The sequence below is a fragment of the Oryza glaberrima genome, unplaced genomic scaffold (assembly GCF_000147395.1).
Source record: "Oryza glaberrima unplaced genomic scaffold, OglaRS2 ChrUN-Ctg46, whole genome shotgun sequence".
In the NCBI taxonomy this organism is placed as follows: domain Eukaryota; kingdom Viridiplantae; phylum Streptophyta; class Magnoliopsida; order Poales; family Poaceae; genus Oryza; species Oryza glaberrima.
Window position 1 is genome coordinate 24188 of NW_026267051.1, and position 12663 is coordinate 36850.

Consider the following 12663-nt stretch of genomic DNA (forward strand, 5'->3'; position numbering starts at 1 on the left):
CGGCGATGCCACCGGCGGTCATCCATCCATCCATGGCCGCCGCGAGCTTCGACAGCTTCGGTGGTGGAGCAAGCGTCGGTGGATCTGGCACGGCATGGCGCGAGCAGGCCCGACGGTGGCGACGAAGACTTAAAGACGGTGGAGAGGTGCTCCTGCCGCTTGCGGCGCTCGCGGCAGGCGGCGAGGAGGCATTTGGAGAGGCCTGCGGACGAGGAGAGCAGGGAGAACACCGCCGTGAGGAAGAGCGGCCGGCGTGAGGTGCTCACCGACCTGGAGGCCAAAGCGGGAGCCGAGGTCGAGCAGCGACGGGGAAGAAGAGGGTCACGCCGCCGGTCACTCTCGACGCGCAGCCTAGGCTTCCGCCGGTTCCGCCCGACGCCACTATCGTCCGACACTGCCACCACCGGATTCGTCAGTCGTGCCCACCGCTGGATTCGCCAGTCGCGCCTGATAGAGCGAGCTATGGGAGGTGGCTCGGCTGAGGGAGTCCCATGAAGAGCTGCGGGAGAGTGTCGAGCTGCTTGACCACACCCTGCAGGAGACCAACGCCAGGATCCGCGCCACGCTCTAGGTTGGGTTCGTTCACCTTGCCAGCAAGCTCCCTCTCCGGCTTGACTCCGAGAAGATGATGGGAGAAGGAAGGAAGAAGACGGAAAAGGAAGAGAATGGATGGAAAATGTGACGGCAGTGGCACGGTTTTAATTTTGTAAAATTCCAGTGGCACGGTTATGAATAGGCGAATTGTAATAGTATTTTTCTGAATAGCCAAATTTACGGTAGCATGGATCAAATTGACCCTTCAATTTAAAGCTATGTCTTTATAACCTTTATTATTAAAATGAAAAAAAAAACAAAGATGTGGGCTAACGGTAGGGCTGTCAACGAGGCGAGCTCAAATGAGCTCAGAATGTGCTAATAAGACTCAGGGCTTTGTTCACTTTACTACCACTTGCAGCACTATTAATTTTTTGTGTTACCAAATTTTGGTAGGCAGTAAACTTGCAATGCTTTTTACAGGAGATATTTAACTATTTGCTACTCTTACAAGTGACAATTAAGAATTCATCACTGAACTCACATGTTATATATAGATGAAAACTCACGTGTCATAAATTGTGAGTGGCAAATTTTAAGTTTGACAGTAGGTGATGTGGAATTGCGATTATACATAATACATAAGGTGTTATATATATGTGCTAAATATGTGAACGATTTAATGGCTAGCTATAATTTGTCTAAGTGGCATGTATGATTTTAAGGGTTGAGATTTATAGTAATAACTACACTATTGTAAATGCACATGACACACATGAATAGTTGAGATCAAAGCACGAGAAAGATTCAAAGGCTAATATTTTCTTGATGATGTGGCTCTATGTATGTCAAACCTTTGGTTCGAACGATATAGGATATAGAGGACATCCCAAGCGGTGCAACGGGATATTGATGTGTGCAATACAGTAGCATAATTTTAATACATAGATATGAGAAAAGGTTACATATAGGATAACATGAACTACAAAAGTGTTATGCAATGGTGTTAAATATGGTGATGGCCTAACTTCTTTATAGCGATAATATTCTACACTAATTGAATCACTAATGTTGACTTATATACTAATTAACGAGGAATAGTAACTACTAAATGAATGATTGTGAATTTGTGATTAAGTATGAAAATGATCAAATGGCTTTTCTTTCTAAATGATGCGGCTCAATACATATTGAGCTATTGGATACAACTATATAGGATATGTAGATATAGATAAACTAGATGATGCTCTACGCTTTCCTGCAGAATATATGTTAGATATTGGAAAAATGATGAAATGATTTGGATTGAAATATTATGAAAATGATTTGAGATTGATAATTTAGCATATGTATGTTTAGTTTTAGAATGACATAAAATGTAAATTTTTTTTGAACAACTCGCAAAAGACGGTGCGAAGTTCTATTGATAGAGCAGAAAAAAAATTACAAGATTACAACCCTGGAAAGTCGTAACCAGGAAAAGAAAAAAAGTATACCACCACCCACACACCGGCAACGCCAACACACAGGTCCAGGAGAAGGCTAGCACCGAACCGGACGCCGCTAAGCGTGACCGACCGCCGCTAGGCCAACAACAAAACACAGCCGAGATCGCCCAAAACCCAACCCTTACAATCAACACAAACCCCGCTCTATCCAAGTCTTCAGAAGTTAGAGAGAGAGGGTGAGAGAGAAGAATGGAACACTTCTCCCCTTAGGCCCTCTGATGTGGCCAACTTATAGTGTCTAGGACGCCGCCATAAGAGGATGAAATCTAGAGCGAGCTTGCATCAATTGCTTGGGGGTTTCCGCTAGGGGATGTCTAAACGACGTTTTCAAGAAGAGAAGCGATAGAAAACACCGCCGCCCCCATCCGTCAAGGTCTCAAAGAGAACCGAGACAGGGCTTTCGCTCGGCATCCACACTTGAGGGATGAGACATCACGATAACGTCCTCAGGAGAGGAATGACGCGTCGAACGTCATCGTTGCCGGCCTGGCCGAGACTGGGCTGGGTTTTTACCCACCAATCACCACCTGCGAGTCCACAGCTGGCGCTCCAATGCTTCACCACCGTCAAACTTCTGCTGGCACGTGGAACCACTGCATCGGCGCCCCCCGCCGGCCAGCCTTCGTGCGTCGTAAACCGCACCGCACCCACCGGCAGCTCCTCCTTGTCGCACCGTGCCCGCCTCCTCCACCACCAGCAGTGCCTCGTCGTGCTGTAACAGGCCTACGGCACCGCCGGCCATGCCTCACCGTGCTAAGCCGGCCTCCACCGCCGCCGGTCGCGCCACCTCGCGCCGTGCCAGCCTCCGCTACCCTCGGCCTCCATAGCCGCGGACGCCACAAGCTGACCGTTGTCTGCCGCTACCGCCGTCACTAGCCGCCGTCGCTAGCCGCTGCCGCCGCCATCACAGCCACTGCTTCATCGCCATCCGCCACCACAGCAGTCAACACCGCCACCACCAGCTGCTGCTGACCGCCATTCGGCAATCGCCATCCAGATCAGGCCGAGTTGGGGCGGATCTGGGGGCCTCCGCCGCTGTCGCCGCCAAACCCCGCACCGCCACGTCCACTACCAGGTACCGCCGTCGCCACGTTCACTCCCCGCCGCCAGAGACCCCTCCGCAAGATCCGACCAGGCCCGGCCCGGATATGGACACCACCGCCGCCGCTCCGAGGAGCGCCCCTGGCCGCCGAGCGCATGGAGGGTGAGACAAGGCCCCGCCGCCGCCGTCCTTGCGGCCGCACGGCTTTGCCAGTGCCCGCTCAGGCGGTGGCGAGGCGGGGGAGGAGGCGGGAGAAGGAGGAAGGCGGCGGCGGCGTCACCTCCCAAGTCACCCGGGGAAAGGCGACGCGAGAGGAGGAAGAGTTTCCGATTGGTTGAGAGGAAGTGACTGAAGCAGACTAAAATGTAAATATAACTAATATATACTTACATGTTGAGTTTTGTGTGCTTAATTAATGGGTTGACGTGACATGCTTGCATGTAGGTTTTAGGAGTGCTAATAAATATTATACTTATATGTTAAGTTTTATGTGTTTAGTAGGTATTAGCTTTATAGAAAGAAGAGATTGGACATGCCCTCAGAGCTCATAGATTACCGAAGACTTGGGCTAATGGTCTTAACATGTGCACATCTTTGTAGGAAAGAGCCAAACACTCGAGACTGCAAAGTAAGTGGTCAAGGTCTTCGACAACGAAAGCGAATCTTTAATTGAGACTAGGGCCACATGTCTTTTGGTTCTTAAGAAATCAAATGGAATCTTTTTTCCGGTGGATCCTCAGTTCCAAAGAGTACAACGGCTGGACTGTTTTTATGTGGAAAATGCTCTGATATTACTGTTTTTTTAAATAATAGATAGGAATTTAGCATATACAACATTCACAAGTGGATATACATAACCAAAGATTACACGAGTACATACTTTCCTAATCTCATAACTGACATAAATAACAAACAAGCGAAAAGGAAATACTTAAAAGGCTGGGATTAAAGCTTTTCTTGCTTGCTTCAAAACTTAAGATAAAACGGAGCTAAGCGCTCCTAACCACTGCCACAGTGCCACGCCTTCTCACTCCTTGCAGCCACCACATAAGCTCCTCTGTTCTGCTAGAAGGGGAAGGAAGGGACATAACCAATCCAGCCAGCCGCCATCGCCGAGCACCAATCAAGCGTTGCCCGGACAACCTACACCTCTACTCCCTCCGTCTCAAAAACACTCAATTCCTGGGTTTCCATTTTTATCATTTGAGCATCCGTCTTATTTAAAAAAATGTAAAAAGATAAGTTATGTATAAAGTATTATTCATATTTTACCATCTAACAATAATGAAAATACTAATCATAAAAAAAATTTCATATAGAACAGACGGTCAAACATTGTACACGAAGACTCAAGAATTAAGTTTTTTTTTATACAAAGTGAGTACAGCGCTAACGAGTACGTCAACGTCATGTCATAGCAGAGCACCACACATCGAGCTGTTGTAATTTATCTCGTAAAAAGTGATAGTTGATGCGCTCTGATATTACTCGTGAATATGGCTGTGTTTAGATCTAAAGTTTGAATCCAAACTTCAGTTCTTTTTCATCACATCAACCTATCATACACATACAATTTTTTAGTCACGTCATCTTCAATTTTAACCAAAACTTAAACTTTGCGCTGAACTAAACATAGCCTATATTGAACTCATTTTCAGATTGGAAGAAATATACAATTAGACACACAGGCCTCTTATATATCTATAAAATTCATCTTATTAAGTATAGTTAATGTTATTTCTCTATTCTCTCATTAAGCCATATCATCCCAATTATTTCTAACCCTTGGATGTTTGATATATCGTCCAAATTATATCATTTCCTTTTTTTATCTTATAAAATCATATCAACTTAGTTTTGTTTTTGGATAATTGATTTATATACCTTTTTCTCTTTCTCTCATTGAGTCTCATCATCTTAATCTTTTCTTCTAAACAATCAATCCATATATATTTAAATGGGTGAATAGCTAATTTAATCCCTCAAGTTTCACCGAAGGTCAATTAGGTTCTTCAGGTTTCATTTTGTCCACGTATGTTCTATAAGTATTTGTTTTGACTTAAAATCATCCTTAGGCCCACTTAATATGCCATATGGCTATTTCTAGTCAATATTTCTGTTAGAAAATATCCCTTTTGCCAACAATTTGTATATAACTATACACTAGAAAAGAGAAAATCAAGATGAATAAATAACATTGCAGAAATACTTCCCATTATTTTAACATGTGCACATCAAACTTAAGCAATGTCTATCGTATACACTTGCAAGTACATAATTATTTTCGTTCTACATAAATTACTATGCATTATCTATAAAAAAAATTCATTGCATTCGATTTTTTTCTCTTATATATGTGAATGAGGGGGTAAAAGTGTCATTTATCAAGAGAGTTGTTAGTTATGTTTGGCCATGTGGCTTCTAAGTGGGTTCAAGGATAAATTTGAACTAAAATGAAAACTTGAAGGACTAATATGTATATATTGAAACATCAAGGACTAATTTGAGCCTCCGATGACACTTTGGCTATTCACCCTATTTAAATTGTTATAAACCACATCATCAAATGGTTTATAATTAGCCTTTTTTTTCAATAGTCGACCAGAGATGAAAATTAGATAAAGTCCATCACCAGTCCCTAAACTTATACCACTGTGTCATCCCAGTCCCTAAACTCACAAATCGACCGTTCAGGTCCTCAAACTGGTTCGATTGTGTCATCCCGGTCCCTAAACTTGCAGATCATTCGTTTAGGTCCTCCAACTTGTTCGGTTGTGTCACCCCGGTCCCTAAACAGGACGGTCTAAAAACTTTATATCAAAAAATAATTCATAACTTTTTCATATGAACTCTAATGAAGACAAACTTTATATCAAAATTGTAGCCCTTGACGCGACTACAACTTTGTAGTTGAAAAGCTTTTGAATTAAAACTGTTTAGGGTCCCAAAATATTGTTGCATGTTTATAGATTTTGAAATTTTAATTTTAAAATTAAATTTTGGGACAAAAATGACTTAAAATAAAAAAAAATCAACTACAAAGTTATAGATCGCGTCGAGGGCTACAAATTTGATATAAAGTTTGTCTTCATTAGAGTTCACACGAAAAAGTTATGAATTATTTTTAAATATAAAGTCTTTACACTGTCCTATTTGACCCAGATGATATTCAAATCCAAGTTTAGGGACCGAGGTGACACAACTGAACAAGTTGGAGGACCTAAACGAGTGATCAGCAAGTTTAGGGACCAGGATGACATAGTCGAACAAGTTTGAGGACCTGGACGGTTGATTTGTGAGTTTAGGGACCGGGATGACACAGTGGTACAAGTTTAGGGACCGATGATGGACTTTACTCCTAATATTATATAAAAACTCTAACAGCAACGCATGGGGTTTCATGTGAATTTTTTTGAGAATTAATATTATTTTTATGGAAAATCGCAAAAGTAGTGGCCAACCGGGGAAAATTGCGAATTTGGGACCATGTCGAACGGCTGTAGTTCGATAGGGTAGATATCGAAGGGCCGGAGCGCGACTAGAAAGGAGATCGAACGGCTGCAGTTCGACAGGGCCTGTCGAATAGCCCCTGTTCGATAGGCTGGGGTGTCGAACTCCCGCAGTTCGACATATTATTAAAATAATAATAAGTTATTTATTTTAATAATATGTAATTTCGCAAATTATTTTTAATAATAAGTTATTTATTTAATAATATGTAAGAAAGGATAATATTTTTGTAATGTTTTATGTATATGGTTTAGGGTTTTGATAATGTTTGGTGGGGAATTGTACTATTTATTTGTTGGTTAAAATACTTGGATTACTTAGTTTCATTGATTGTATAATTTTTTGGTTTAATGGCTTTGTCGCAATTTAGTAAGTAAGGACGGATAAAGAAGAGGAGGGGATTGAATACATTGCAGCGGATGCAGAAATGAGCTTAATAGATGGAAAAAAGAATGAAACATTAGCTAACAAATAGATAAACCTAATCCATTCATGACCCATACAACAACATAACATAACAAAATGCCGAAATAGAGCGATTCGGGGTTAAGCTTCTCTATTGACCCCTTCTACGTCGTTGTGTACGTAATGCAACTTCATGATCCTTCAATCTCTTATACTCTGTTTGCGTTTCAGCTTCAGTTACTTTCCGCTTTCATATGTCGGGTTGACCATGTCGATCCATGAAGTAAAAGCACACATCCTTGGATTCCCCTGAACAATCAATCAAATTAGATAATGGGAAATAATTGTTATGGGAGCGCGAAGCAAAATGTAAATTAGTAATTAAGCATGTGACATACAACGAAGTTGTCATCTATGTTGGGACAGACGAAGTACCGCCTGCCATATGTATCTTGTGAGAAGGACGTTGCAACCTGGCAGCGTTCTCTACAACCGCATTTGGGACGATCAGACCATTTAGGTATACCTAATGGATTTGATCTCCAGTTTAAGCTAGCGGACTGAACATGGCGCTCGTACTCCATCCATGCTTGAATGAATTGTGTGGTCGTCTCAGGTTGAGTTATCGTCGATCCGATGGAAGTTCTTCGCACCGTATCGATCCAGTTTACGTAACTACATTTGCGGTCTTCTTCCTGTGCCCAGAAATTAATGACCATACATGGATGTAGGTATATGACAGAAGTAATCATAGTGAGTAAAAAATTAGTGCAACTTACGATGAAATCATCGTCGACAATGTTAGGACACACGAAGCATCTCTGTCCTAGAGTTTGTTGTCGAACGGACCTTATGACCTGGCAACGGTCTCCACACCTACACTCTAGACGCTCCCGCCAAGTGGGGAGTCCCAGTGGATTCACTTGCCATGGTAAGGATTCGGCAGTTTTTCGTCGTTCGTATTCATCCTTCCTCCTTAGGTAGTCCGATAATGGTTCGCTGCATGGATATGGGCGTGCCCTGTCACGTTGTGGATTAGTCGTATCAACCCACTCAACGAAGTCGCACAAACTACGGTAAGTCTGAAAATTTTTGTTTTGCCCTCCAAGCCTTGTCGTACGATATCTCATATCCGTACTCTTTCTCTACGTCATGCATTATTGTGAAAGGGGACAAAGATGTTTTTCTAACCACCTTTGAATATACCATTTGTGCCACAAATGCCGCTGTCATGTTCCTGTGCACCAGACGGGTATTCTCCAACAAACATGTATGTTGCTCAACCCTCGAAGCTACCCATAAAGTGTCATGTTGTGGCTTGTAACCATGCACTCTCCAAGGACATCCACCCTGTGTGCACTTCACATCATACGTCGTCCTATTTGAAACCTTCACCCTGAATTCACGCTTCTGGTCAAATGTCCACCTCTTCACCGCATCTTGTAAGTGACCTTTGTCATGAAACATCTGTCCAACTTTCACCTGCTTACTATCATAACACCAGTGGGCATCTAAATCATCGTTTACTTTCATACGACTCATTGATATGGTCGTCCAATCATCGGGTATGTTAGTTTCGTTGTCCCACAGTGTTGTATCTTCTCCTTCCACTACAAGCGCAATGTATTTCCCGTTTTCCACTTCCATCTGATCCACTACCGCCTCATTCTCCTCCGCTGCATCAACACGCATAGGCGAATCCGGTTCTTCATCGTCTGAGTCATTGGCCTCACGATTAGTACCACGAACAATGACCTCTCCTTGTGTATTACCCTCTACTACTTCTTCCCCTCGACCTTGCTCAGTCCGCCAAACATTTTCAACTTGTCCACCTTCTAACGGAGTTTCTTCCACCACGGTATGACTTGACTCCCCCGATCGATCAACACATGTTTTCTTCTGCACCATTATTGCCAGGCTATAGCCTTTCTCCCTTACTTTACTAACAAACTTCCTCCAACTCCCAGTTGACGCAACCTCCACTACTCTCCACTGCCATCCATGTTGACCCCTCATAGGCCACACGGCATTTATGACAAATTTATCGTGCACTGGATCTACCCCAAACATATTATACAACCACCCTAACACGTCGTTCAAACCCATATGCTCCGGTGCATTCAGACTAGTATCATGGAAGGCATATACAGTCAAATCCACCCCACTATTGCATATTTGTATAGGAGCATCACCATAATACAGACGAATGGGCATCACCTGACATCCTGATAAAACATGACAAATTGTCTGACGTTTAATCATTTAATCCTTCGATAATTACCCTATTACAACTTATACTACATTGCCGTGTACTAACTTACAACTATTAGTAACAAACGACTAGTTTAATAATCGAAATAAAATATAATATCTTTGTACATTTTTTAACACACAACATATTAATAACATGTACTAACTAAGAACTAATTTAACCATACAAATACTTACATACCTCTACTAACATTTAGCAATGACAAATACGTGCAAACAATACATACTAGCATTGAACAACGCGAAACAATTAACAAATCACAAACCAATTTTTTATTAAACTTTCTTATGCCTCATACTTAGGGATTACTAATGTATACCTTAACTTCACTGGTGGAGGGGTTGCCAACCCTCTCCTCCCAGCCGGCGCCTCCTCGGCCTCCACTCCGGCCTGCTAGCTCCTCCCCACACTCCCTCCGGCGCCCACGGCGATGAAGTGGCGACTCGGCGGCGGCTGGCGATGTGGTTCTCAGAAAAATCGAAGCAGCATCGCGGGCTGGGCGCACAGGGTTTTAAACCGGCCTGTCAAACGCCCATTGTTCGACAGGGTCGGTTGCGGGGCCTATCGATCGCGCGCTGTTCGACAGGCCGCGCGGCGCCGGGTGGTGGGCCCTGTCGATCTCCCTCCGTTCGATAGGTCGGCTTGTCGAACGCCAGCGGTTCGACAGGTCCCAGTCGAATCCCCAACGTTTGATATCTACCCTATCGAACTACAGCCGTTCGACATGGACCTAAATTCACGATTTTCCCCGGTTGGCCACTACTTTTGCAATTTTCCATAAAAATAATATTAATTCTCAAAAAAATTCGTTTCATGCAGTATAGGTAATGGATGGGTCTGAACTCTGATTTCCCTTAAGCAAACAATTGTGCCTGGTCATGTTCCAAGAAATGCAACGACGAAAAAGACAACAATTATTAGGATTTTTACAAAGTACAAAATTGCAGAAAATTTATGAAAACGGTATGATAAATTGTTTGCTTATACAGTAGTGGGACCTGCCCTGGCACAGTTGATCTAGATTAACTAATATATATTGTGTGGGAGAAAACATCATAGTTTCATTGCTATTCCACAGTTTAATCAAGGGACTATCTAAATCTTTTTCGACAGAAAAAAGCTTCCAAAATTATGCAGTTGGATCGCTTTGAGATTCATGCCACATGCTCAAACCGTTTTTTTTCTCCCTTCTCTTCCTCATCCCGCCTACCGCCGTTGCTTTCACTTGCTCGCGTATGCGACCGCGCACTCCTGCACCGCCTCCGCCCCACCACAGTATAGCTCGATCGGCCATCGAGGATGGGGCTGCAGAGGAGGACTTCTGCATAAGCTCTGGTTTGAGACCAAATTTAGGTTGTGTTTGGTTCCACGTCAAAATTAAAAGTTTAAAGAAATTAGAACGATGTGACAGAAAAGTTAAAAGTTTGTGAGTGTAGAAAAGTTCGATGTGACGGAAAAGTTAAAAGTTTAAAGTAAAAAGTTGAATCTAAACCGGGCTTATATGTCCTTTCTATACCTTCGGCAATCGGACATCACTAGTGAACACGTCACACTTACTCTCGCACAAATCATTTTTCCAGTACAATCTACCGTGAAAGTAGAAAACGTCGCATCGAACCACACGTAATTTACAGCGACTCGTGTAGGTGCCACGTCAGTTTTAAACCGGATGCGCCACGAAGCTGCCGCTTTCCTCGTCGCTGGCACCGGCGCCCCACATTTTCCCGGCCATCATTCCCGCCGACGAGCTCTTCCACTTCCCGTCTTTCTTCCCCTTCGAGAACGACGGCGCGCCGCCGGAGTCGTCGCGGCAGGCGGCGGCCACGCTGAACGTGCGGTCGTACTGGACCAACTGCTCGAGCACCTCCTTCATCGTCGGCCGCGACGCCGGGTCTTCGCCGGTGCAGATCATGCCGAGCAGGAACACCGCCACGGCGTCCTCCAGGAACGCCGCCCTGTCCTGGATGCTCTCGTCGACGACGTCGTGCAGCTCGCCGCCGGCCTTATACCTCCGCCACGCCCACTCCGCCAGGCACCAGTCCGCGCCGCCGTCGTTCGCCACCCTCCCCATCGTCAGCTCCAGCAGCACGACGCCGAACTTGTGATACTGGATTTATCATGTGTAGTGCTTTATTTTGTTTCAGATTATAAGACGTTTTAGATTTTTTAATAGATTAGTGCATAGAATTTATGTATAGACTTAATACATGTGTTTAAAAGTTATATAAATATCAATAGATCTAGACAAGAAATGGAAAAGCCAAAACATTTTAGATGGAACGGAGGGACCGAGGGAGTAGGAAAGAGCCAAGGACTCAAGACTGCAATAGGTCAAGGTCTTCGACAACTAAGGCGAATCTTCTTGGGCCTCTTATTTCAAATGAAATTTGGGACTATCTAGGCCCACATGTCTTTTGGTTCTTAAAAATAAATGGACTCTTCTGCTAGTGGATCCTCAGGTCGATGCCAAAGAGTACTCAGGCTGGACAGTTTATACATGGAAAATGTTCTGATGTTACTTCTGAATATACTGAGGCTGTGTTTAGGTCGAGGGATAAAAATTTTTGCTGTGTCACATCAGTTATACGGACACATATTTAAAGTATTAAACGTAGTCTAATGTAGCGCCCGTTCCGTCGTGGCGCCTAGCGGGAAAATGTAATTCCTAAAAACCCTAATTACGAAAATTATTTCTTCGCTTGCAGTCAGTCTCCGTGTTCCGGATCTCAAATCCCCGATCTATCGTCAAGTTCAATCCCGAATCCAAATCCTTCCCAAATCAAATCCCTCCGCAAAAGTCTATTTTGCCTCCCTCAGGTTCAATGGGCCGAATTCCTCTCGGCCCATCTCTCTCTCTCTCCCCTCTCTCTCTCTCCCTCTCTCCCCCACTCTGCCTGTGCGCCGCGCGCGCGTGCGCATGAGCCGCGCCGAGCCGAGCGCCCTCCGCCCGCACCGCCCGTTGCTTCCCGTGCGCGCACGCCGTGGTGGCCGACCGCCTGGTAGCCGCCGCCGTCAGCCTCTGCCGCACCTGCCGCCCGTGTCGCCGCTCCGCTCCACACCACCCCCACCGTCATCGCCGTCGTCACAACCCGGCCCCGCCATTCCGCGCGCTAGCCTCCAAGGGACGGAGGCAGAGCTCCTCCTCCCTCTGCCGCGTCGCCTTCTCTCCCTCCTCCTTTTCCCCAAAGTGGCAAGGGGTAAGCCCCCTTTCTCTCCTCCTTTTTCCCTTTTCTCTCCCGCCGGCGTCATTCCCCCCCCCCCCCCCGGTCGCCGTTTTGGCCGCAACCACCGAGCGCTAGCCATCTCCCTTGACCGCCCTAGGTCGGTTCCCAAACCGACATTGCTATCCTATAATGCCCAAGCGCCCTCCCTCCCTTCTCCTCTCGTTTGTC